The sequence below is a fragment of the Triticum urartu genome, chromosome 7, assembly GCF_003073215.2.
Source record: "Triticum urartu cultivar G1812 chromosome 7, Tu2.1, whole genome shotgun sequence".
In the NCBI taxonomy this organism is placed as follows: domain Eukaryota; kingdom Viridiplantae; phylum Streptophyta; class Magnoliopsida; order Poales; family Poaceae; genus Triticum; species Triticum urartu.
The window spans coordinates 15,687,113-15,714,936 of NC_053028.1; the positions used below are offsets into that span (position 1 = coordinate 15,687,113).

General features: G+C 44.0%; 1 pseudogene; it reads left to right on the forward strand.

Moving 5' to 3' along the window:
• Positions 1–9,583: 9,583 nt before the first annotated feature.
• Positions 9,584–10,768, forward strand: LOC125518143 (annotated as a pseudogene).
• Positions 10,769–27,824: the final 17,056 nt, after the last annotated feature.

Consider the following 27,824-nt stretch of genomic DNA (forward strand, 5'->3'; position numbering starts at 1 on the left):
ACAAACGTCGTAAGCAATCCAAAATAGATGAAAACAAAAAAAAAGCATCACTGTTTTTAAAACAAGTATGAATAGGGTTCATCAATTAGAGTAAGAAAAAGGCTTAAACTCGTCCGACGGGTCATAGCACCCATGTCGGCCACATCCCTCGCACAATATGTGCTCTCTTCCACACACTTTCTATCTCTTCTGTGTTCCCATATTTACATCGGGGCCATCATCACCGACTGCTGCTGTGAAACGAGAGGGGTCGACACCGACCACCGCCAACTGCATCCCTACCACAACAGATCCGATCGAACAAAACACAGTGTGGCATGGCCTCACCATTGTTGCATCCTGCCCATGGCTGCGATGATGGTGTTGCAAACGGTGGCAGACGTCGCCGACCAACGTAACAACGCCATTTGCTGCAAGCCGAGGGAGGGGCGACATCGACCACCACGGCTGCAAGGCTCCCACATGCCCCCATCCTGTGGTGATGTAGACACCCGCGACAGCAAGTAGGGAGTCATGTCGTCGGATAAGTTGTGAGCCGGTGTGGTAGGCGGCGCCACCGTGGTGGGAGCGGGGGCTGCAATGGCGGCAGCAATGCTGCATGTTGATGGCCTGCTTTTTCGCAACAACGGCTCTTATTTTTTCAACAGGGCTATATTGGCGTGTTGATGACTGCAATGTGTATGATGTTGTGTAGCAACCAAAGCAACGTTGCGGAAGTTATGATGGCTTCAATGGTTCGGAGACAACTAAAACGACAATGACACTGTGTTGGGCGAAGATGGCACTGCAGCGATGACGCTGTTGCGATGGTTGGGACCACCATGATGAGAGACGATGCAGCGACAATGGCCGACGGTGATGCGACATGGGAGTAACCAATGTGGTGATGACTGTTTAGGGGGTGGAACCCTTAAGTGTATTATTTTTACACCCAAGATTGTGCAACAACGATAAAACACAGGAAAGTCTGTCAGTAGATATATACACATCCATTCAATATTGTTCCCTCTCATCTGGACTAACTGCCAAGACGCCACTTTCTATGGAGCCACAATTGCAGGAATGCCTAGCAGTGGAGGAGGTGCACACTCCACTGCTAACATGGCATCAGTGGCGGGTGCGCTCCCGCCACTGGTAGAGCCTCTGTAGTGGCGGGGGTGTCTTGGCACCCGCCCCTGGGATATATTGTTAGTTGTGGCGGGCAACCAAAGGCACTCGCCACAACTACATGTCCAGCCACCAGCGTAAAACCAGACATTAAACAACAACTATTGTATGCGATCATACACATTACAATAGATGTATCTCAGATTAGCCGCAACATATTTTACCATAACAATAATCCAAATATAGTAAAATAGATGGACTCGTTAGAGTACAACTTATGTAACATCATTAGTACACATAGCCTTCTAAGCGAAGCCTCCAACATGTTGCATGTTACATACATATACAACCCCGTGATAACAACAACATCATAATGAGAATGAATTGGATAAAGATAATCAAATTCTTCACTCATCCACTTGTCAACATAGTCTTGCATACTTCGTAGTTGATTTTCTCTATGGAAACGAAGTTGGCGTGATCCTCCGCTTCTTTTTTAGTCTCATATCATTTATTGCAGTTGTTCTCCTAATCGTGCACTTGTTCATTGCATCTCGCGTGAATCATAGACTCCTCGATTCTTCCCATAGTACACCACATATCACTTTTACTTCATCTATGAAAATAAATAAAAAAAACTAAAATAAAATAAAGGCAATTCAGAAGCATTGATGATACAAATAAAATAAAGGCAGTTCACTAGTAGTTCAGTAGCAAAAGTTCAGCTCCATCATAGCAACATAGAAATTAAGTTCACATGTGTCGATCATATAGATCACATAAAGGTGGTGCACTAGTCGTTTAGAAGTAAAAGTTCAGCTCCTTCATGAGCTCTCCTCGCCTTACAATATCTTTGAGATCTCGGCTTGGGCGGTTCTCGCAGCTTTGACGGCTACTCGTGGACTCTCGGCAGCTGCTCTAGTGCTCTCAGTGGTTGTTCTCGTGCTCTAGACATATGTCGCATCTGGATAAGGTGTGAGAGATCGCGTGGGCATGAGGTAAGTGGATAAGGTCAAAAATAACAGTGACGGGCGATAGTATCCACCCGCCACAGCTATATTTGAGTGGCAGGTGGCAGGGGGCTGAAATATAGCTATGGCGGGCAGTAAACTACACACGCCACTGCAAACTAATGGAGAAGTTGAAAATTTTGGGCGTGGGTCACCGAAATATAGCTATGGTGGGAGACGCTCATCACCCGCTACTGATTGTCTAGGCATCAATGGTGGGCTATTAGGTCGTGCCCGCCATTGCTATTTTTTGCCTGCAATGAAATTCAAAAGAGTTTAGTATTGGCGGCTAATTATCCGATGCTAGGCAGCGCCCGCCACTCATCAGAGGCCACCTATAAGCCTTTTACTAGTAGTGAGTAAATTCCTACATTTCTACCTTTGTGTTTGCTTATCAAGATTCGCATGTGTCTTCATCTTTAATAAGAAATTTTGAGACTTCACTGATACAGTTTCACATGAAAGTGAATTATTTTTGGGAACAAGCTTAGCAACCCCTTGCAACTTCTTCCTCCTCATGTTAAGAACAATCACCACTTCCATCCAGCCTTGGGGCAGGTCTTGGACATCATGCATGTAGATAACAACATCATCTATGCTCAAGGTGGGGAAACCAATGATGAGGCATTATACTAATGTTGTTGATTTGGTGGGGTCATCGTTGCGCAACCTAGGAAACAAGTCAAAATGCATTGGATCCACAATGATGTATGCAATATCAAAGGGGCAGTCAAAATTACAATCTGCTGATGGAACAATCGAGATAGATAGGCTCCATGTGGTGCCCTTCTAGCATGTGCTAGGAATTACACACTTCTCTTTGTGGCATTTTCGCAATACAAGTTCAAATAGTACTCGGGAGGCTAGTCGGGGGGCAATCGGTGGGCAAACTTTGATGTCGATGTACTTGACGGGATCTTTGCGCAGACCAATAGTGACGTCCCAAATGATGTACTGGTGGCAATTTTGGTAGAGACTCTAGTAATCCCTTGCCAGCAGCGGCAATGACACGTCATGGGCAAGGGGATTTTGCTAGAGTACATTCTAGAGATGATCACATGTCGAAGGTTAACAGAACCGAGCATGCCATGCCAAAGTCAAGCAGCAGTGCATATCTACTCTAAAATAGCAATGAATGGGAGGTAATGATTAGTACTATAGGGATAACAAATTGCACATCTACCGGGGTGGAGCAAGGATTTGAGTATTGGGGGGGGGGGGGGGGGGGGGGGGGGGGGGGGGGGGGGGGGGGGGGGGTGTCTAGGTTGTTGCTATCATAATACTACAATAATGTGACAAAGTGGCACTATAAAAACATACTTATATTTCTATTCGATTAAACTATTTCCCTACACTTGTTAGTGGGATGAAATATCAATAATTGTCAGAAGAAAACTTAACTGCTAGTTCCCTTTCGATGTAAATTATTCTGCAATGCCAAAGCGGCCTTCCATTTTAGTTTGAATTAATCTTGACGGCACTTAGCAGGGGTTTTTCTCTACATAACTTAAAGTCTCAAAATTTGCATCTAGATCGCACAAAACACAATCAAAAGAATTAGCTTATGTACAATTTGACAAGTATAAGACACTTGTTTTTAAAGAATTTAGTGGAGAGTGGTCAGTAATGCAAACATTGGCCAGTTGGATGGGGAATTGGCGACCAAGAGAGCACCGACGACCAACCTCCAGCTGGTGCCGTTCCTTCTTAGACGGTCGTGGCCTGAGGCGCTTCTTGGCAGCGCCGACACCCTTCCTGATGTAGTTACTCGCTTGGTCTTCCTGACTTCCGCGTGGCTGAGCAGTTGCTTGGTCTTGTGATGGAGGTGTATATACTCTGAATTAGATCTCCAGAAACTGCACGGGGTAGGAGGCGGCAGGAGGACAGCGAGGCTACTCTAATCACACGTTAAACATGGGAGAAGGGTGATTAAGTCCACTACATTCCCTAGTTTTTCTTACTTGTGTTTGAGTTGGAGGGGGCCCATTACAGGGCAGGCCCATTCTCGCCCCCTGTCTCCACCGCTGCACATCTAGCCATATTTCTACCCCTCAAAAAAATCTATCCATATTTCAAGCAGTCAACTAGTTACTCTCTCCATTATTTATGTGTTCTTGCTTTTGAATTTTCGGTTTTGATTGATGGTGTGTCACATGGAAGTCGGTGTTGCGGAAGACAGTCAAAGCTCCTCTGAGGACGCTTTCCACATGTCTACGCCCCTAGGTTGGGCAAACCTTCTGGACAGCCTTCTCTACGAGATCATTGCTCTCTTCAACTTCTACAATCACATCCTTGTCAATGTTTGCACGAGTACTCAAGTCAGAACACTTCAGATACCACTCAATAACAACTCTAAGATTAAACTACGCCTCTCAAATTGCCCATCACATATCTGCTAGTTTGCAACAATTTCTCCCTTTTCCAGTGGTAGAAATACCTACCAGATTGTGGTATTCTGGGGTACGGTCTTCATGCTGGACTATGAAATGCTCTTTAGTATGCGCTTGAGCCATCGACTCGGTGTCCAGGATGTGGCATCTTCATGGGCACAGATCTGCAAATAACCTCCTGGCATCCACTGTAGTACATGGTTGGTTGTGTGTGGTGGATGATCAAATTCTCTGTAACCTACAAGTTGGTTACCTTTGAGGCCTTCCAAGTCAATTTGTCAATTGAGCTAGCCATGTTGGTGAAGGTGGAGAAATTGGAGTAGGCTCTCTTTGTTGGCACTGACACAAGGAGCCCTACCTTTGCTTTCAAGAACGCTAAAAGATGGGTAGAAAGAGTAACTGTGTATACATTTCATGCTCTCACTATGACTCCCCTGAGCCTTGGACTATGGTTGAGCTGGATTAGAAAACGCATCATGTGATAGTAGGGCTCGAGCCCCAATGCGCTGGACTATGCACGGAGATATTGATGAGCTGTTGGAAAATGCCCTAGAGACAATAATACTTGTATTATTTATTTCCAAGTTTATATTCTATGCTATAACTACTATGGTTCTTGAATATGTGATTCCTAGTCTTGCCTCTAGGACTAGCTCAAGTGTTAATCTTATGATTCCGTTTTTCTGATCATAGTCATGAAGTCAATGCCAGTAACATTTAAGAGCATGATGTTGGTAGAACATTCCTGTTGAAGACCCAAGTTGTATGTTATACTTCGAGATTATATCATCTGAAGTCTATAGTTTATAACATGGGAGTTAACATATGTATGATTCCTTAGACCATGCGAGTATCGAATCACTCAATACCGAATGTTGTGCTTTGGGGTTGTCCGAACCTCATCCGTAACAGGGTGATCATTATGAAAAATTACGCGTTCGGTCCAGATGGTTAACAGAGGAAAGAGTTCAGTTTATTTCACACCAAATACCCCTCAAGCTCAGAGGGTAAGTGTGAAGAATTTGCTTCATATTGCAGTGGAGGCATTCAGCGAAAGATATCTTGGTCTTCCTACTATAGTTGGAAAAATTACAAGTGGCAATTGAAGAGAGGTTGAGAACTATTATGAGGGGGTGGTCAGAGAGAAATCTTGCCTGTGTTGGGTGAGGGACTTTGCTGAAAACTGCGATACAAGCAATCCGCACATACAGTATGAGTTGCTTTAGGCTTACAAAGAAAGGATGTAAAGGCATCACGTCAAGTATGGAACAATATTGGTGGGGCGGTTCTCTGGACAGACGATCTTTGCATTGGGTGTCATGGAAATCACTCGCGAGCCCAATGATCAAGCTTGGAATGGGCTTCCAAGATCTAGAGTTATTTAGCTTGGCACTTCTTGGAAAGTATGGTCGGAGGTTCATGACTAACCTTGGGTCATTGTTTGTTTGAATGATGAAGGTGAGATACCTCCCGTAGACGGATTTATGCATGCCCCAGTGCCACAGCCGGCCTCACCAATTTGGTGAGTCATTGTTGTGGGACGGGAGGCTCTGCGAGCTGGATTATTTATGCTGATTGGCAATGGACAATCCATATCAATTTGGCATGACAAATGGATTCCGGCTACTCTTCGTATTTATCCTATGTTTCCGCCAGCCGACTCACCAATTCAGAAAGTGAATGAACTCATCGACGAGGAAAATTGGACTTGGCGAGCTGACCTAGTGGCGGGGAGTGACGGAATATCCCGATTCAGACAGTGATACTTTCCTCCCACCTGATGCAGATGCTATATTGAATATCCCAACTTGGAATGGAGTCCAGGAGGATTTCTTAGCTTGGGCTTTCAAAAACCCAGGTACCTTCTCTGTAAAATCGACGAACCGTGCTTCATGAATCAAAAGGAGTGTGCAACTCTCTAGGAAGGGGCGGTTAGCAGAACCTCATAGACAAATGAATAGATGTGGAAATCCTTGTAAAATCTCAAAGTTGTACCTAAAGTTAGGGTCTTCTGGTGCAGAGTGGTTCATGGTATTTTCCCTGATGAAGCAACTTTAAAGCGTCGACATATTATGCCAATCAGCTTGTGCAACATCTGCAAGGCGGAGTAGAAGGATCTCATGCATGCATTAATTGAGCGCTTCCATGCAAGGCGTTTCTGGGATGAGGCCATGTCCTGTTTTGATTTCCGCTTACCCAGGCTCCATAAAGACACTTGGGTGCGGGATATATTGTGTGATAGGTGATTCTTAGATCCAGGGCCCTCTCCAGGAATTCGGGGCCCCTGGCGAAAACCGAAATGGGGTCCAAAATTTCGAGCAACTCATATCATAGAAAAAATATTATCCGTAAAACATAATTTCACTTTATTATATAATCTCAAGTGTGTTTTATTTCGTACAATATTAGGCATGTGTCAAATCTAATGCTAAAAAAGGTGAAGGGTACTAAAGTAATAATCTAACCTCATGTTCTACCAAAAAGGAACATCTGTTTTAGATTGAGCATCAACTTCCAGCCTTTGTTTCTTCTTACGCTTTGCAGCACCAAAATATTTTTTGCTAATTCCCATAGACATGATAAAGATTTAGGTAAAAAGCCAAAAAATTATAAAAGGTCAAACAATATATAATTAGTTTCAAATATTGCTAGATGACTAGATCATTCCAATATAAGAAATAAACTGAAAAAAGACATTGCTCTTCTCTACTACATAAAAAGAATGAAACGTTTCCATTTCACTTTTCTTCACACCACCCCTTCGTCCAACCTTTCATGTATATGATAATCAATCATCTTAATTTACTTACCTTCTGAACCAATTCCACTTGAATTTACTTACCAAACTTCTAATCAGAATATAAGGTAATTCACAGGCAGAATTTGAAGAACATTTATTTACACAATCGCATTATTACCGACAGGAAATCACAAGCTAACGTACTAGAACATTTATATCTCATTGGAACGCACAGGCATTGTTCTAGTCGTGATTAAAACACGTTAGGTAGTCCGGGCGTGGGCGTGTTCCTGATCGAAGCAACGAAAGGCACCACGGTCCGCGACTTTTGCGTCTCACGGCAGCAAGAGATTAGCCGATGGGAACGGATCGGATCATCGGAGGCAACTGCGCCGGCACGAGGAAGAATGCTAGGGTTTCGGCGCCTCGCTATAGTCGCCTAGGGCTTCGCTAATCACGGATCGCCGGACACCAGTTCGGCTGCCTGTTCAACTGCAACGAAGCGGAATCCATGGATCTGCGTCGTGTCCTGGCTCCCGATCGGTGCGTTGGGCATTGATATTTATTTTTGGGCCTTTGGCCTTTCGTGCTTCATGCAACCATCGAGTAGACAGGGGCACCTATGTTGTTTTTTGTTAGACCCCTCAAAAAATGTAGTGGTCTTTTAGTGTCTTTTTAGCGGCAACCGAGACAATTAACCAAGCTTCCATCTACAGGTTTTTCCTTCGATGGGGCCCCACGATTTGGGGGGCACTGTGCGGTCGCTCAGTTCGCTCCCCCTCATCGACGGGCCTGCTTAGATCATGTAAAACATGACAGTAGTGGGTGATCTGGAATTCGAGGAACAAATGGACTTATCATGAGGTGCAAATTGATCCGATGTTTCCTATCCGCCGAGTCGGAGAGGATCTAGCGGCGCTTGATATCCCAAGTGATCAAGTTGCTGTTCTTTCAGGTTATGGTTGGAGACCACCTGCTGGCGGTTGGGTTAAGATTAACGCGGATGTTGCTTTTAATTTTGAAGCTGGGTTGGCTGCTGTCAGAGGTGTCCCTCGCTCGCCAATGGCTTTGGGAGGTGCATGATGCAAACCTCACCCCTGGGCCATGGACCGTTGATCTTGGAATCCTTATCACTGCGTGTCGGAGTTATCTTCGCATAATTGGGGGTTACTGACATGTGATTTTGGGAACATACTCCGCGGAGGTGGTGAACCTCTGGAACTCTCGCCATGGCTCACAAACAGTTGTGGCTCGTATCCAATTAGAAATTCGAGAGCTCGCTTCATCATTTACTTCATCTATTATTCAACATGTAAGCAGGACAGCTAACTATCCAGCCAATCTTTTGCGCGAACCATGCCTGCTCGCTGATGGTTACAGAGAGTTGGCTGGACTCTGAACCCCCCCTTCCTGATCACATTCACCAGCCTTATGGCTGATTGTCCCATGAGTACTTTGTTTTGAATAAAGGTCTCAAAGTTCCCCGCAAAGAAAAAGCAAAAACTAGCAGTTTGTTTGTTTTTTCAGGATCAGGAAACAATCAGTAGTATCTTTTTCTTTAGAACAAGCAGACCCATGCAAACCCAAGTCGGCCCACAACGGAAAGCCTTATAATAAGTAACGAGAGTCTGAGAGAGAGAACAGCCCGTTTCCCTTCCAGGCGAAGCGGCCGGGCGGTTTCTGGAAGCGATCGAGCCACAGCGCCACAACGCCGGAGATCGAAGACGCCGTCGAGAGCCCACCCCCACCGCCTCCCCCTCCCAACCTGATCCGCAAGGTCTGAGTTGTGCTCGTTCTCTCCCGTACGCATTTCCCTTGTTTCATCTGTATGGGGTCATGCATATGCCTACGAATCATCTAGAACTCGGCTCGCGCTGGATCTTTTGGTGGCCTGAATTAGAATGGACTGATCCGGTTAGGCTTTGATTTTCCTCAGAAATTGGCGCTCCATGAAATGATCTTATTAACATATCATCAACATATCCGTCTCACGGCTCTTTTAGCCTCATGTTCTTGTAAACATAATGATGGGATTCGTTAAAAGTGTTTACTGTTGTGAGACGTTTGCTAGACAGTACAGGTTATTTTTCTTGCATGCTCTTATTAACTGATGGACGGTCTGAACATGACACCCCACAAGAGTGTAGTCGTGTCAAATTTCTTATTTTCTAGTGTATAACAAGTTTCTTCATGCATAGGCGTATTTTAGGACCCTGAGGAAATATCCATTGTTCTTGCATGCTATATGTCTGTTTATTTTATCATATCCTTGAAATTGTTCTTCGGTTCTGATATTAGGCCCTGAATTTGCTATGTGATGCAGACAAATTCCCATCATGCAGAGCCCCAGCAGATTGTCAGTAGTTTCTACTTCAATTAGCCCTGTTGTGTCTGGATTACAAGGTTGGGCCGATCTTCCGGATGGCCCGCTTTACTCCATTGTTGCTCTGTTGGGATCCTCCATTGACATTCTTGCCTTTGCTGCAACCTGCCACTCTTGGCGTGCAGCATTCTTCTCCTACCGAACTGCATCTAACTTATGCACATTAATCCCACCTCTTCTTATCCGACCTGCTGGTCCTAACCAAGGTTCTTCACTTCCTTCCATTTTTTCTGAAAAATGTTCTTCTGTTCCTGAGAATTCTCGATACATGCTATGCATACGTAAAGTCATTGATGTAGCTAGCAACAATAGCACCCTTCGCTGCCAGATTCCTCAAGAAACTTTTGAGAACATGCACTTTGCTGGCTCTTCACATGGCCATCTCATCTGCTGATACCGTGGAGATTGTCTTGTTATCGATGTGTTCACCGGGGCCATGGTTTGGCCTCCACGTCTCCCTTTCAGCAATGGCTACTATGGTGGCACTCTCACCGCTCCACTTACATCTCCCAACTCACATCTCCTTGTAAGCACTCAATCCTCCCTGTTTGATTGGCCCCTCGGAAGTGACTCTTGGCAGGAACTCCAACTTCCTCATGGATGGATATTTCAGATCGTGCAGTTCAACAGTCAGTTCATCGCCATGGACCACGATATGAGAATCTATACTCTGCGGTTGGCCCCTCGGTTAGGCCTGCGGGAGATACCAACTGAGTGGTGCAGCGAGATAGAGCCAGAATCTTTTGTGCAGGCATGGCTTGTGGTCTGCGGCGACGATCTCCTCATGGTCGACCACTTTGTGCACCTATCGTCTGTAGATCCTGTGTGCCACCGCCTCGACATGTCAACCGAGCCCGCGAAGTGGGTGAAGGTGAAGACGTTGGACAACTGGGCGATCTTCGTCGGGGGAGACGAGCGGAGCCCTCCATTTGCTTGTGTGCGCCCTGAGCGATGGGGAGGGACGAGCAACAACTTGTACTACGCCCATCACTCTCAGCCTTGGAGCGTGCATGAGCTGTGCGGCCATGTGGACCTTGCTCCAACCAGCCATCCCAACTTCAACTGGCGTAAGAGGTTTGTGCCCACAGCCATGGCCTTGTGGGTGTACCCGAGCATGTTCTACTCCGATGGCCGGTGATTGTGGTGTCACACACCACTATATTTATTTGTCCTGATGCTTTAGAAGTTCGTTTTCTTTTCTCAAGTGCCGATGCTAGGCAGTGGCAATGGCAATGGCAAGCTATTGAATTTATTTTGTTTATTCTTCTAGGCAGAGCAACAGCAGCCAGACTTGGACATTTTTGCTTGAATCTCTTTTTCTTTTGTTGGCTTGTAATAAGAGATAGCTTGCCTTGTGAAGACTTGGACATATATATGCAGTGGGTGCAGAGTTCTCTGTGCTCTCCATGCTCCCATGTGGAGTAGCATCATAGATTTAAATTGCCCGCTATTTGGCCGCGATCTCCCGCTAATCGCGGCTGAGAAATCTTCCAGCGATTTTCCAGTAGTACAAATCGCGGGAGATAATGCCGCTATCACACGAGATCGCTCCATTCCTTCATTAGCCATCGCCGGAAAGTTCTCTGCCGCTAAACGTTTTGCCCGCGATTTTAATCTGTCAGTAGCATCCATCAAAACAAATGTGTGTTCATCAATAGGAATGATTTTCATGAAGAGCGACTACTAGTACATGCGCTGATAGCTAGGCAGGTATTTGCCTTGACTGAAGAAGTTCAGACTGAGAATGAAGCACACGCAGTGGGGAGCTCGTTGCTGATGCGATACATACGCTTACACGTTGGGCCTTGTATTGCGTGTACCGGCCGGCCCAATCTTCAGCTGGGCTTTCGCAGCATGCCGGCCCGGCTCACGCAGAATCACTCACATTGCTACAAAGTGTGCTCATGCGTGGAGGCTGTAGAATGAGGTGCTATTGAAGCTGATCGCACATTTTAACCCTGGTGGTTTCGCGTTTTCCTAGTTTGTCCCTCACGCACGTGTGCAACGATCCCAGGCACGTTCTGGTTGCAAGAGCTCAGATCGAGTTGGTGGTCGGCCAAGATACACTACTGTTGCTACCCGAGGCGACCAACTAACGGCAGCGCAATGTCTTGTTTATAGCGAGACCTAGCATGCCCTCGCCTCAGGCGTGTCACTAAATGGGCCGGCCCAGTGAGCAAGAAGTCACCGGGCCTCATTTTTCTTTTATTTTCACGTTTTTTTTCGTTATTTATTTCTTTTTCCTTTACTTCTGTTTATGCTTTTAAATACACTATGATTTATATTTAAAGCCACTTTACAAAAAACAAGTGAAAAAATATTAACCAAAAATTTATAAAGTGTTAAATGTGTATAGAAAATATGTTTCTGATGTATACAAAAAAAATCTATAACAAACATATATGTTCAGTATGAAAAAAGTTGATCATGTATTTCAAAATTTTTAATCAAGAATTTAAATTTTTTTTAAATGTGTATAGAAATGTTTGTCATGTACAAAAAAACAATGTGTATGAAAAAAATGTTGATCGTGCATTTTAAAAATGTGAAAAGTGTGTCAAAAATATATTCCTGATGTGTATCAGACCAATATTCCTGCTGTATAAAAAATGTACAAAGTACATTAAATAAAAGTAGACACCGAAGCATATATTTTCACAATTTTACTTATGTATTTGAAAAAACTTCAAAAATGTATATAGAAATGTTCGTGATGATTACGGAAAAAAATGTATCTTGTGTGTGCAAAATGTTTGTTGTCTTTAAAAAATGTTCATTGTGCATTTAAAAATATTGACCATGTATTCAAAAAATGTTAATCATGTAACTGAAAAATGTTAAACACATATTAAAAAGATGTTTTAGATCTGGAAAAAAATGTGCAATGTCTATGCAGAAAACTAGATATAAAAAATATAAGTTTTGAAAAATCTTAATCATCTATTTGAAAATGTTAAACATGTGTATAAACTATGTGCCTGATGTATATGAAAAATGTTGAACGTGTACTATTTGTTTACATGTGTAAAAAATAAACCTATGGAAATTAACAAAGAAACGAAGTAAAATGTAAAACCAATAATGAAATGAAATGTACCACTGTTTTTTGTTGAAGTCTGGTTAGATTTGTACACGTTGTTTTTCCTGTTCATGTAGAGGCATAGTAGTATCTAGTATCAATATCAAATAGTCCATATTATGTAATTGTAGTCTGACCTGAGATGGAGTACAACCGGCGGGCTCACATAACTTCCATTTCATTATTTTTTTGTGACCTACCTCTCTATCTACATTTGTTTCATTGGGTACTGATATGTTGTAGTTGTAACCAAATTTATCATGCTCACTATCTATGTCTTTTTTCGCGTAAATTTCTTGTTACATTTTTTTTTCAAATGTTAAGAACACCCTGTAAAAAACCGAAAAAAAAAAAAAACATCTAAAAAGCAAAAAATGCATCCGAAAAAACAAAAAAAAAATCAGAAAGAGCGCCCTCAGCAAAACATGTGGCGGCGCTGAGAGCGCCTTAGGTGACCTTTGGGGGCAGATACTATTTGACGCCCGCAGGCATCAAAAGGATGGTCCTTCGCTGAAGCAATTCGCCACTTGGGCCGCCCAACGTACAGATTTCGTTCACTGTTGTTTCCTTGTTTCTTGCAGGGTTTATCTTTTCGTTTTTCTTCCATGTTTTTTTTGCTTCCCGTTTTTTCACAGTTCTGTCCGGGTTTCAGTTGTTTTTTTCTTACTGTTTTGGTTTCTTATTTCCTTTCATTTTCTTTCTTTTAAGTTTCCTTTTTTTTCCGTTTCTGTTCTTTTTATCATTTTGTGTATTATATAAAAAGTTCACTGTGTGTTACGAAAATCTTCATCGTTTTAAGAAAATGTTCATCGTATATTATGAAATAGTTCAGCTTGCACTATAAAAATGTTCATCGTGTATTACAAAAATGTTCATCGTATATTATAAAAATATTCAACGTATATTAGAAAATGTTCATTGTGTATCTAAATTTTGTTCATCATATATTAAGAAATTGGTCAATGTATACTAGAAAATATCCATTTCAGTATTTAAAATATGATCAGTAGTTTAAAAAACAGTTGTATTTAAAAAAATCAATGTACATATAAAAATGTTGAACGTTTTCTTAAAAAGGATTTGCCACTGTACTTTGCACTTCAAGTCTGGCACTGCATTTATAACGTTCGAGGTCGATTGCCTGGCTAGCCTCACTGGAATCCAGCATGAGGTCCCAGGTTCCATCCCACGCATGTGCTTCTTCTTTTTTCGAATTTTCCTAATGGTGTGATGATTGGGCCTGCCCGTGTGCACGTCGCTTAAGTGAAGCCGCAACGATCGCACGCACACGGGCGATGTATAAGAGCTCTCACCTTTGGGTCTCTAGGTGTGCCCCTTTTCTTCCTGATTTTTCAATCTGCGTGCTCTAAAATGGGTCAGCCCAACATTGTTTGCCTCAACACGAGAGAGTCTAGACCACAAAATCCCAACCGGGCCGAGTTTAAAAAAGCCAGTCCACGAAATCCCAAGCTCTGGCCCGGCTCGGCTCGCAGCCAGGCAAAAAGGCTTTTTTGTCTGCTAGAAAGAATAAAATAGCTAATTTTGAGGCTAAATACTACCATATTAGACCTATACTAGTAAAATGCCCGTGCGTTGCCACGGGCCTTTTAATTTTTTTTCTGATTGCATACATAAGCATAATGCACTTCCAATTTCACATGTATAGAAAAAAAATTACAGTAACAATCGAAAAATGTACTTGATGCAATGTATTTTCATTATTCCACTTCACTTGCATCTCCTACAATATCAGGAATATTGTCTTCAGCTTCCTTCGCACAGTACTTAAACAATTATAGTAAAAAAATCTTCGTTGACTTGTAACCATCCTGCATGAGTACTTCACACAGTTAGCATGAAGATTCCACATGAAAATGTAAGAACGTGCAAACATAGAGTACTCAACTTGTAAATTGGATGAACCAATGTTTTACCATTCCATGAGAGCATATTAAAATCAAAAACAAAATAACTCAACACATTACTGGAATAAATAAATATTTATTATCTCGATTATAATGATGATAAATAATTGTATGTATCTTGAATATAAAAATAGAATAGACAAATATGAACAACCTCCCATAAAAAGGAAAAGCCACTCCTTGCCTCTCACCACACAAGCACATCACACATCCCTTATCCCCACCGCATAAGGCACAACTTCAGCAACTCACATGACGTAGTCTCCACCTTCTCTCCCTGCCACTGCGCCTCTTGTCCCGCCACAACACGTCCCCCGGCTCCTCTCCCCACCAGCCATCGCCTCCTTTCCCTGTCTATGGGTCGATCTGTAGTGTAGATCAGCGACAATTGCTGGCCTAAATTCTATTGTCTGCACGCAGTGGCTGGTGGACCACGCCCGACCGAGGAAAGCAGCAACGGGGCCATAGGTAACAGGCATCGACAACGTCGGTGGAACCAGAAACAATGCCATCAAACATGAGCGGCGACCTTGACCAAGCTCCATGTAGGTTAGTTCTTCCCCTTTCTTGCCATGTTTTGTCTCTGTTCTCAAATGAATTGTTCATATATTCAACAAACATAAATAAAAATAATAATCTCACGTGTATCTATCAAATAAAAATTGTGCAACAAACTTGCAGTGAACTTCGCTGATAGTGAATTTAATTGCTATATGACGAATGCAGAAAGAATTTCTAAGAGATGGTAACAACTGACATGAAGTAAATCCGGTAGTCCATTGGTGATTAGAAATGTATGCTAATATGGCTCAGAGATGCAACAGAACAAAGGAAGGGTTGCACTTGAAGATCAAATAGGACAACTCTGAGCAGTCTATGGTCACAAATTGTTTAGGCCCTAGATCTCAAGCATCAACTCTAACAGGAAGGGAATAAAGTGAACCAACATCACAAGAAACAAAAATATTGGATTTCTATTTATATGATATGGGAGTCATAGACAATTGACATGTGATGATATTTCATGCTTGTGATGTGGTAGATAAATGCATCTCCTCGTCATCTTTCTCTTCCCCTCCCTCCCTCACAATCGTTCTTCTTCGTGTGTTTCTCATGGCTTCGTGTGTTTCTCATGGGGCCAAGCATAATCATTGATATGAATAGTCATTAAAATATCAAATCACTACAACCAACCATCCATCATCTGCTCCAAAATTGACACCTATGCTTATCATACATACCGGAAAAAACAACTACAATGTTGCAGTCATGAAAAAAATTGGAAGCACAATTCTGTCAAATCAGTATTAATGGATCAGGCATTGACAAATGATTCTATTAGTGTAACGAAGACCAAATGACATGGCACACACACACACACACACCAATCTATTCAGGAGTGTTACATTAATCAGACAATTTGTTCAGCACATGGTAGCTATATAAATAGTCCAAATATCATTCATGTTGACAGTAATTAGCAATGCTCACAGCTACATATGAAATTGGCTCAGAGACAATTTTCTAGCATCTTCCTATTTTAACACATCGTCAGATGCCAAGTTCCAAAGATTGAACTTCTCTCCAAAGACATGCCTTCACGTCCATGCAGGAGCTTTAGTGTCGATCTGGCTAATAAATTGCTCCGATGCTGGCGAGGAATCTTCCGTTCGAGCGTCCGTAGCCCCTCCGCCACACAGATCTGGCCTGGACCTCAAGTTCCAAATAAGGAATAATGAAAAAATCATAATAAATGGCATGTCCCACTTGCAGCCTGATCAAGGGCAATTAACTCAAAACAACGTACAATTGGGAGGTTGGGCAGTGCCGCTCCTCTTTGCGGCAACATGAGGGTCTATTTACATGGGAGAGATATGGCAGGTTACACTAATATGAAGTAGAAAGACATGTACCCAATTTACATGGGAGGAGTCATGTACTCTATAACAGAAAAATATCTAAAGCTGATGAACCTGAGATTATTCTTGACCTGATATGCTTCACAACCTGAGGGATATTTCTATTTGGTTCTCAATTTACTCAAGCTCCTCCATGCTAAGTGGACCCAGATTCTCACCGAAATATTTGTACGATAGGAGAACGAGGGCTGATAAGTTGGATCAACATTGCAGTATATATACAGAAATTGTAACCTGAAAACATTGTATACTTGACATGGCTATTGCAGAAGATAAGCATCAGATCAAAGTTGATATAAGAGGTGTGCAAAAATAACAACGCACATACACAAGGGATAACCAACTAATTATGTGACTATTAACAGGAAACATCACATGTGCATTAATCTAAAGTAGGTGGTCGCGGACATACAGATGCGTAATAATCTGAATATATACAATGCATAATTGGAAGCGTTAAATCCCTCCAATGGGTTGGCGTTGCACATCATAATATTTACTCAACATATTAATCTTTATCATTGAAGGTACTTGGTCGACAAAACGATTGATGTAGTCCAAGAGTCCGTTGCAGAGGGTCCATGTCATGCGAGTTCAACTCGCAGAAAATCTTCAAAATCTTAACAACGTTGAATTGAAGGAAGAAGACATGGGAAAGCTCGATGTCCCTCAGGCAGTTAGGGGCCTGGCCCAGTTATCTTATCGTTATTAGGGGCTTAGCCCAGTTATCGTATTTGGAGATTATATAAACTCATGTATGGACCCGTTTTGAGATTAAGCAGAAGCAATCATAATTTGCTCGGCTTCCCGAAGGGAGCCCGGAGACCTAACCCTAGCCGCCGCCCCCTGCACCCTCTCTCTCGCTCACGCCACGTGGTCGCCCCAGCGTCGGCGACCACGCCATCCCTCCTTCCACCCCTACAACCTGAGAGCTCGTCCTGGTAGGGACCCGGTTCCTATCAATCTCGTATCAGGTAGCTTGGGATCGATCATGTCTGCGCCACCGCCCACACCCTCACTTCCGCTGCCAATCACCCGCTCATCACCGGTGACCACCGCGGGCGTCACCCCGCTCCTGGTTGCGCCGGTCTCTTCCGCCGCCGGGACGGCCCCCGGTGTCACCCCCGCCGTCCTCACTCCGGAAGAGATGACCGAGGCGCCCCGTGACCTCTGCTTGGATACAAAGAAATTTACTCATGACAAGAGGATACTCAAAAAATAAATGGAAGGTACTTAAGATTCTTTCCTTCTAAAAAAACATATAAGATTCTTATCCTTGTAATAAGAGGAATTCTAATGCCCGTGCTGGGACCAGAAACATTGATCAAACAATGTGTGCATTGCATGTCTCTGGCCTTTCCCAGCAGATCAGTATCGCCAACCTACAAATTAACATTTTTTGTGTGTATTAGTGATTAAACGAAAAGACAATGGTGTATCCCTTGCCGTTTTGAAGTTATAAGAATGTTTTCATGGCCTGAATCTGAACTTGGCTACCCAAATTATAGTTCTTTGTTACATGGACAAGCAACAATGAAATGATTCAGTTGCCTAGTTTACAAAGGTTAGATGATCTGATTTGATCAATTTTCCACTTAAACTAAATATCATTAAACTTCGGTTCAACTAAGCGGGGTGACATTTTGGGAGGCGTGGTGAACTTTTGTTCAGAGGTAGTTTTATGTTTCTTGCTTTTCACCTCTGCATTTTGAGCACCACCCAAATATATTTAACAAGAAAATACTTACAGTACTAAACCTGAACATTCCTTGAGAATACACAATAGGAATCATCAATATTTTCAACAACGGTCTGGTTACCTCTAATGAGAACCACGCATGTTGAGTTCCCTTCTTCTAAGGGCCCAAGATAAGGTGCCTGCAAAATAAGTCCCAAACTAAGGTAAAGTACAGAAACAAAATATCCAAAATCATATTAAAAAATATGCTATAAAGCAGCGAATGCCAAGAGAGCACGAAGCCAAGTAATGCATAGCAGATGAGTAAGTGGTCCTAGAAATGACAATACCTTTACAATTTAAAATCAAAGATATCAAGATCGTGTTCTGTCTACAAGTACATATGCACTTTAATTGCTTACTTCTAGGCTTCAGCATGTAATCTATTTCCAGGAACCTCGTTCAGATAGGAAGATTTCTCACACGATATTATTTTTTAGAACCATATAGACTTAGTAACAATCAAAGTCAAAGAATGGTTGCCTGTGGTGGACAATGACAGTAACAAGATTGTCAAGCATCCGAGTATCTTTGTTTTGATAATCAGGATACATGTGGTGGATAAACAGGTGCAGGAGCTCATTATTTAGGTGAGTGCAGATTTCCAAGTATCAGCACAAGAAACTCTTCTGTTGTAATACACTCTAGCTATGCTTGAAACAAATAGGATTATTGGAATGGCTTGCTCAGCAAATTGTTACCCGAGTATTCAACTTCGTCTATTTTGATCAAATGGGCTGGATAGATTAGTTAGTACTTCCAAAATGAAAATAAGATCACATGTGAAGAAAATAATATTCAAACCTTCTTTCTCCGACACTATGAGAAATTTAGCTCTCTCACATATATAGATGAATGCATTATGAGAAAGTTTATCCCAACCATGAGAGATTGAGATTTACTCAATAGGATAGCTAAAACTTATAAGCAACCATTTTAGAAATGTAATAAAGACCTAAAGTGCACTCTCAAGTTACCTTTACCATAGTTTCTACCAATGTTTTAAATAGCGGGCTATTGAAAATAGCGGAGGGCTCTCCAAATCAGCTATAGCGGGCTATTTGTGAAGACGACCATTTAGCGGTACCCTGCTGAAAAGGCTATATAGCGGGCTACAGCGGAGCTACAGCCCGCTACAGAGGCCAATCCAATACCTCCCTCAATTGTTTAGCCCAGCACTGCTGGCCTCTTTTCCTTCATCCATATCACCCTGCAATGTAGGAAACTCCACTGAAATATTAAGATGTATACCTCCCTCAATGTAGGAAACCATTTTAGAAATGTAATTCAAGCCGTTAGAATTTAGTAATGAACAATTAGGGTACTGCATAATATATTGCAATAGCTCATTAGGGTTAGGCCTCCGCAGTGAAGATGTCTCAGACAGTTACTGAAAGTGGCTATCAACCATGAATAAAATTGTTTCTCGCTTCATGGGCCAATTCTTACCAGACACAGTGTGTGCTTCTGAAATTCGGCGTGCAGATCACTACAGGCCGCGTGTTAGTTTATTGCTTGCTGAACATACCACCCAAAAATGACTTCACCGGTGCTACCGCCCATCTCTCTCACCATCATATCAGGCAGGCAGACGGGCAGGCAGTCTACAGACTCATCTCTTTCCACTACTGTTCTAGCCGGCATGCAGCAAGCATTTCATTTCCCTGTCTAATTTGGGGAATTTTAGGCCTACCACTCTTGTGCACCATACTGACAAATAGAAGACAAATGCAATTATGCTTTGGAGCAGAAATTATGCATGTTTGGGAATTGATTAGTGGTAAGTAAGAGAAAAGATTAATTATTATTACCGCGAGGACTTTCTTGTACTCGGAGATGATAAAGGGGACGTAGTCGTGGATCTCGAACTGCTAGGACCTAGCGGAGAAGGGCACCCACCAGGTAGTAGTTGTTGACGAAGTCGTTGCCGCCGAGCGTGATGAGCACCAGCGACTAGCTCACGCACTCCCTCGCCGCGTCCTCACCGATGTACGCCGTCAGCCTCCGCTGGTCGTCCTGGAAGTTCTGCATCTGCTGCGCGATCCTGATGATGTTCACTTGCACACGCACACGTACATCATTATTGTCATCTCCGTTGCGCTATTGTAGATACGTATACATCAAGATGGCAACGGGGACGAAACCCATCGGGTTTTGTCTTCCCAAACCCATCCCCACGAGAAAATCGTAAACCCGTCCCCGTCCCCATCACCGTGTGCGGGGCTAGTTTTCTGCCCGTCCCCTAAACCCATCGGGTTTCGGGGAACCCACGATAAAATCAAAATATTTAAACAAACACAGTGGCGACAAAGAATAACACTTACAACAAAACAAGCATATTTCAGCAGCATAACTTGAGTAAATTTCAACAAAAAACAATAGTAGATGGTTCAACAGCTATATAAGTTCTGAAGTAGAACTAATAGTTCACAAATCACTTTAAAGTTGGAATCATCATGGTATCTTTCACATCTCCAAGCCTCCAAACGACCATCTTCAAATCTTCCAATGCCAAATCAAAGTGCCAAGTACTAGGAAAGATCAAAACTCGCTCAAGCTAAAGTTAAACATGAGAAAAATATGCACAAGTCCAAAAACTTTGTCTTTATTCATTGTCAGCATCTATGAGAATCAAGTAACTAGTAACGAACATCTTATGAAATATTGCAACAAGATAATGATAAACTTTATGATGATATGTAAAGAAAGACACACCTTTATATTTGTTTCTTATCCAATCTTGTGAACACATCAAGGCCTCTGAGATTTCGGGGGTAAGATGACTACGGTGATAAAAAAATAATGTAATTTCGCGGGTATTGCCGGGTTTCGGGTTCGGGGACTACCGAAACGGGTGTAAACCCATGAAACGTGTCGGGTTGTATAATGTGCCCAACAACAGCCCCGCGGGGATGAAAAGATGCCCATCCCCGTCCCCTAATAGGGTAAAAACCCACGGGGACGCGGGTTTCAGGACCCCATTGCCATCTTGACGTATACATGATTCGTGTGTGCGTGCGTGCGTGCGTGCGCGTGGATCTTACAAATTGCACGCCTGTGTCATTGAGGATGCCGACACCGGCGGACGCGAAGTTGGCCCCGATGAGCAGGTTCTCGCCGCGCATGTAGGGGCTCAGGTACGGCAGCGCGGGCTCTGCCCCGAGGTACTCGCCTGATCAAACATGTGTCAATGTCAAGAACTACTCTCCCAACGGAAAGAGAAATGGTGCAGCGGGGAGGATAACGTACTGATGATGTCGGGAAAGGACCGGGGGGGGGGGGGGGGGGGGGGGGGGGGGGGGGGGGGGGGGGGGGGGGGGGGGGGGGGGGGGCGGAGCCCAGGAGGCGCCTCACCTTGACGCGCGTGGCGGGTTCCTCACGGTGCGGAACACTCCTCCTGCCTGGCGGCGGGGTCGTCGGCCAAGCGGCGACGGACGGAGTCCACGAGGCCCTCGCCTCGGCGCGCATGGTAGGTTCCTGGAGGCGATCGATCATGACCGTGGGGCGCCGTACGCTTCGTCGCCGGCGACAAGCTTGGAGGGAAGAGAGGGATGGAGCGGCGGCGGCGGCGGGATGGATCTGCGGTGGCGAAGGGACGGAGGGCGGCGGCGAAGGGATCTGCTGCGTGAGTCGTGCGTGCGACTGGTCGCTCGAGGGCAGGAGGCCTCGCTCGTGCGATTCCTTCTCGGTTTTGGTTTTTTCGTAGATTTTTTTCATAGGTTATGTTTGTCGCTGGTTAATCGTCGTAGGTTCGGGCCTCGGGAGGAGGTTTATTCGGTTTGTGATGTCTTAGTCAGAGGTGGGAGGAGGTACCAAAATAAACCGTGGGAGGTGGGACTAAAAAAACCTGAAAGCGAGACTACCAACTGCTCCCTTAGAAGTAGAGATTTTCAAAAAATAAGTTTTACCTGGCTTTTCCTGGGCTTCAGCCCGGGCTTGGCGAGAAAAGTGAAGCCCGAGCCTGGCCCGGACGTTGGGCTTCACGCGTCGGGCTGCCCGGGAGCAACTAGTTGGTGAGCTCTCCTTCGGGACCCTCCCAACGATCACTTGGGGGTGGGCTGAGAGCGCTCCCTCCGTTTTTTTTATTGTTTCGCATGAGTTTTTGACTTTTAAACGGTTTTTGAGAGTGCTCCCTCCCATCTTTAGCTGGGTTTTGGCAGCACGCCGGCCCGACTCACACTACGCTACAAAGAAAGGGTGGGGCGAGGACTGGAGAGTGAGATCCGACGGATGTACAAACCGCCGGAGAAGCAGAGGAGGCGGCGGCGGCGGCAACAACCAGCCACCGCGTCTCCATCGCCGGCCGCCATCGCCAACGCCGCAAGGTCTGCTCTCTCCCCCTCTCGCTCTCTCTACCCCGCTCCCGTCCCTCTCCCCCCTCTCCCACGCGCACCCACACGCACTTGAATCCTAGTTTTCTCGTTTTCAGTTTGCCATTTCGCAAGAGCAAAGAACGCATTTTTGGATGTTGTTTTGGTAGGGCAAGATGCTGTGTTGTTGCTACCGGAGGCGATTTTTTGTTGTTGCAGGGAGAACACATCGATTATTAATGTAGTGGTTAGGTTTCTGGGTCATGGATAAATTTGTATGGCTCGGAAACTGGTACATGAATCGGCTCCGATTTGGGTTGGGTGGAGACAGAAACAACAAATTTCAAAACATGATTAGAGTTTTCAATTGTCTCCCATCGATCAGCAGCCCAAGTGCAAAGCCGTTTGGCCGATGGGCATTCCCAGTATAACGCCATGTCCTGTCGCAACACCAGTAGATTAATTAGGATGAGCCAAACTAGGGATAGAATCATAGAAGCTGAATCATTTAACGCCCTTACAGTAAGGAGTTTTGCCCTCCAATACCCTCTGCCACCGTTTGTCGATTTCTCAAAAAGATTTAACTGCATGGAGGTGTTTGACTGAAATAGGTCCTTTTTTCTACACATGGTAGTATCTTATCCTGAACATAAAAAATATTGAAATTTGAACAAGTGTGTATCAGAACTTTTATATGTGTACCCAGTAGGAATTTCTTGGAAAAGAATACATAGGCAGTATGCATTAACTACATATGAAGAACAACACATGCTGAGTGTTCAATGATTTGGCTAGCTGTGGTCCTTGTGGATGGCAAATTCCAGCTCTATAGCGAAGAAAACATTGTTGATCAGATAGCCAATACATCATCCTCATTCTGCTAATTGAACATCTCAATGAGTGCCACACTTACATGTGATCGAAATTACTTGCAGCTGCCTGGGAACTTCTTTGTTCCGCTTGAACCCTTAAAGCTGCTATAGTGCTGATGTGTCAGGATGTGACAGCCGTTCAATGTTTACACTGCACGGATGTTGGATTTGGTTATAGAAGTCATATTAGTAGGGAAATAGCTCATTCAAATCTAGTCATATAAGTACTTTGCAGGTTTATTGCATTATTAGAATTTTGTATGCTCTATTGTTCAGGAACAATACATGCACTGGCTATTTTTTCTTAGCACTTCATATCGTATTAGTTCCTTTTTTTTTACCAAATTCATTCTTCTAAGAGTGTCCTTTTAGAACCCGGGTGCCTAGGCACCCTCTTATCAGTCCGTTCATCCAGAATCTGGCGCATTGAGATATGTACCATGTACTGTAGCACGCATTTAATTAGCAGATCAATAGGTTCGACAGATTTCAACCTGCACCCATCCTAGCACTGTTTGGTATAGGCTGATTCCACCTATAGCAAGAAAAGAAAGGGAGATGTCGGAGTTGACATGTCGGCCAGCTGGTACTCACCGACGAGACGAAACGAGTTGTGCCCTAGATAGACCTGGTCGCACTATTCCTGTGGCAGGAATCTTTCTACCGGAGCTAGCAGGCTGGTGGCATGCAGCTGTATAGATGCATTGGTGGCACAATATTTTAGGACTCCTTTACCGCGCGTTTGAACTGCAAAGAAAATAATCTCGCACACCACGATACAGTGTCTAATATCGGTTCTGTGATTGAAGGAGAGACACCCGTGCATGGCTGCATGTTCACGTGAATATATACTCGGAACCCATGCTTAATTTTTTTTATCGCATACAGAAAAAGCTGACCAACAGCTATACCCGATGGCCCGCCTGGCCTCCTGCCAGGTCTACCACAGCCTAACAGTGCCCTACTATGCTTACTACAGCCTAGCCCTGTCCCTGTCCCTATTTATGTCTGCAAATTGCCTGCTTAATTACCTTGCTGCCGCAAGTGGCCAGCTGCTGGGTAAGGGGGTGCCGGGACACCCGGGTGCCATCGCACCTTTTCGTTCTTCTAATGTGTGTATCTTCTTATTTTGTAATGTGCTGCAGAGAAGCTGGAATTACTTCCTGGAGCAAGGGCTGTTGTCTTTGTGTCTAAGCCATGTCCGGGACCCAAGGTTGGGCAGACCTCCCAGAAGGCCTGCTGCACTCTATCGTCGCTCGGATGGGCCTGGGCTCTGCCCCAGATCTTCTTGCATTTGCTGCCACCTGCCGTTCTTGGGGTACTGCTTTTGCCGGCTCCATAGCAACATTCCCACCTCTCCTTCTCCAACCTGATGTCTCTTCCTCCCCTTCTAATGCTAGCCCCTTTAGCAACAACCTGGTGCCCAATCGTCCATATCTTGTCACAGATATAGCCAAAGTCAACCATGGTGCCAACCTTTGCTCTGAGATTCCTCTACGTCTGGAATGGTTTTCCTTCATGGGGGCTTCCTTTGGCCATCTCATTTTGTACAACAAAAAATCTTGTATCGTTGTTGATGTGTCTAGAGGTGTTAGCGTCTCACCTCCACAACTACCACTCGTCAAATGCGCTGAGCCCAATTATGGTGCTCTTACTGCTCCTCTCACATCACCCAACTCTCATCTCATTGTCGAGGCTGGACCACATAATCTGTTTTGGCGTGTTTGTAGCGACTCGTGGGTGAGATGTTCTACTCGTCATGGACATATCAAGCAAATCGTGGTCTTCAAAGGACGGGTGTTTGGCATGGATTCTGATCGCAGAATCTTCAAAGTGCACTTGACACCCCAGATTAGCATCCAAGAACTACCAGTCATCGAGTCAAGCATGATCAGTAAGCGGAATCTTTCCAATGCATGGCTGGTGGCTTGCGGCGATATGCTTCTCTTGGTCGGCTGTCGGGGGTCTATCGTAGTATCAGGGGTAACCTTTGAAGTCTTTCGCCTTGACCTATCATTTGAGCCTGCATTGTGGTTCAAGGTGGAGAAGCTAGAGCATTGGGCGATATTCATCAGCACGGACAAGAGAAGCCAGGCTTTGTCTTGCATGAACCCAGAGATATGGGGAGGGCGGAGCAACTGCATATACTGCTATAACCATGAGTCTGGACGTTGGATTGCACTTGAGCTCGGCAAGCCGCTGCAGGGAGATGTCTTTATTTTCATGGGTTGTGACGCCAAGGTGCAACCTATGTGGGTTGTCCCCAGCATGCTCTCTCTGTGTAGGTGATTATGATGATCATGATGGGTGGCTACTATATCTTATATTGAAGCAGATCCTATTATTGCAAGGATGTGTAAGAACCTTGTAAAATTGTTGTTAAGCGTATGCCTAGCAGGGACGCGTTGCGTGTTTATATAGCCATAGATGAGGGTTACAAGATTTGGTAGTTAGGTCGTGGATTGATCCCCAAGTAATCTATACAGGGATAAGGATCGATCACAACAACCTAACGAACCAGGATTACAACACGCACGCCAAACTCTATCCCTATTGTATATACGGTTTATACACACCGTATATACGTACAGATATTCTAACACTCCCCCTCAATCATAACTTTACTAAGTTGAGATTGCCTTTGAAGTCTTCCAACTTGCGCCATGATAAGGCTTTGGTAAAACCATCGGCAACTTGATCATTAGTGGGAATGAAACGAATATCAAGTAATCTCTTGGCTACTCTTTCACGCATGAAGTGATAGTCAACCTCAATGTGTTTTGTTCTTGCATGGAACACAGGATTTGCTGAAAGATATGTGGCTCCAATATTGTCACACCATAATCGAGCAACTGGAGAGGAATTCATGCCAAGTTCATTTAGTACTGCTTGAACCCATATCAATTCAGCTGTGGCATTGGCCAAGGCTTTATATTCAGCTTCTGTGCTAGATCTTGAGACAGTAGCTTGCTTGCGTGCACTCCAAGAAATTAGATTGGGTCCAAAGAAAACAGCAAACCCACCAGTTGATCTCCTGTCATCTGGACAGCCTGCCCAATCCGCATCAGAAAAGGCACTTACCAGTGTTGAGGTTGACTTTGTAAATTTCAGTCCAGTACTCATAGTACCTCTAAGATATCTAAGAATCCTTTTAACTGCAGTCCAGTGTTGGAGTGTAGGAGAGTGCAGGAACTGGCATACTTTATTCACAGGAAAAGATATGTCAGGTCTTGTCAGTGTCAAATATTGCAATGCACCTACTACACTTCTATAATTCGTAGAATCTTCGGTTCCCAATGGTTCACCATTTTCCTTTGAGAGTGTTTCCGAAGTTGAGAGAGGCATGTTTGCAACCTTACAATTCATCATACCTGCTCGCTTTAGCACTTCTGCTACATATTTTTCTTGAGTCAAGAGTATACCATTATCAACCTTCTTCACTTCTATTCCCAAGAAGTAGTGCAGGTCACCAAGATCCTTCAAGGCAAAATCCTTCTTGAGATCTTCAAGCAATGCCAAAGTTGCTTCCTGTGAAGAGCTAGCCACAATAATGTCATCAACATAGCCTAGCATGAAAATAGTGATTCTTTCCTTTTTATAGAAGAAAAATGAAGTGTCAGCTTTTGAAGGTTTGAAACCAAGTCTTTGTAGTTTCTCACTCAACCTGGAGTACCATGCTCTAGGTGCCTGTTTCAAACCATACAAAGCCTTATCAAGTTTACACACATAATTATGCTTTCCTTTGACTTCATATCCAGGAGGTTGCCTCATGTATACTTCCTCCTTCAGAACGCCATGAAGAAATGCATTCTGCACATCCAATTGACGAAGACTCCAATTGTTTGACACTGCAATAGATAGAACAAGTCTGACAGTAGCTGCCTTCACAACTGGACTAAAGGTGTCCTCATAATCTATGCCATATCTTTGTTTAAATCCTTTAGCAACTAGTCTAGCCTTGTATCTGTCTATTTCTCCACTAGCTTTTCTTTTAATTCTATAAACCCATTTGCAGTCAATGATATTTCTACCTCTAGCAGGAGGAACTAAATGCCAAGTTTTATTTCTAATAAGAGCATTATATTCTTCATCCATAGCATTTTTCCAATTTTTACTTTCAAGAGCATCATGCAGGTTGTTCGGTTCGCCAGAAACTGCAAGTCCAGCAAACTTACCCTTGTCATACCTGACCGTACCATCTGTATGTATTTTTGGTTTTGCAATACCGTGTTGAGATCTTGTGCGCCGTGGTAGCGTAGAAACTGCTGTATTTGCGCGCTGCACAGAAAATCCCGGAGAGGACGCTGCAGCCACACCAGATCCCGCAGCAGACGCACCAGGCTCACTGGAT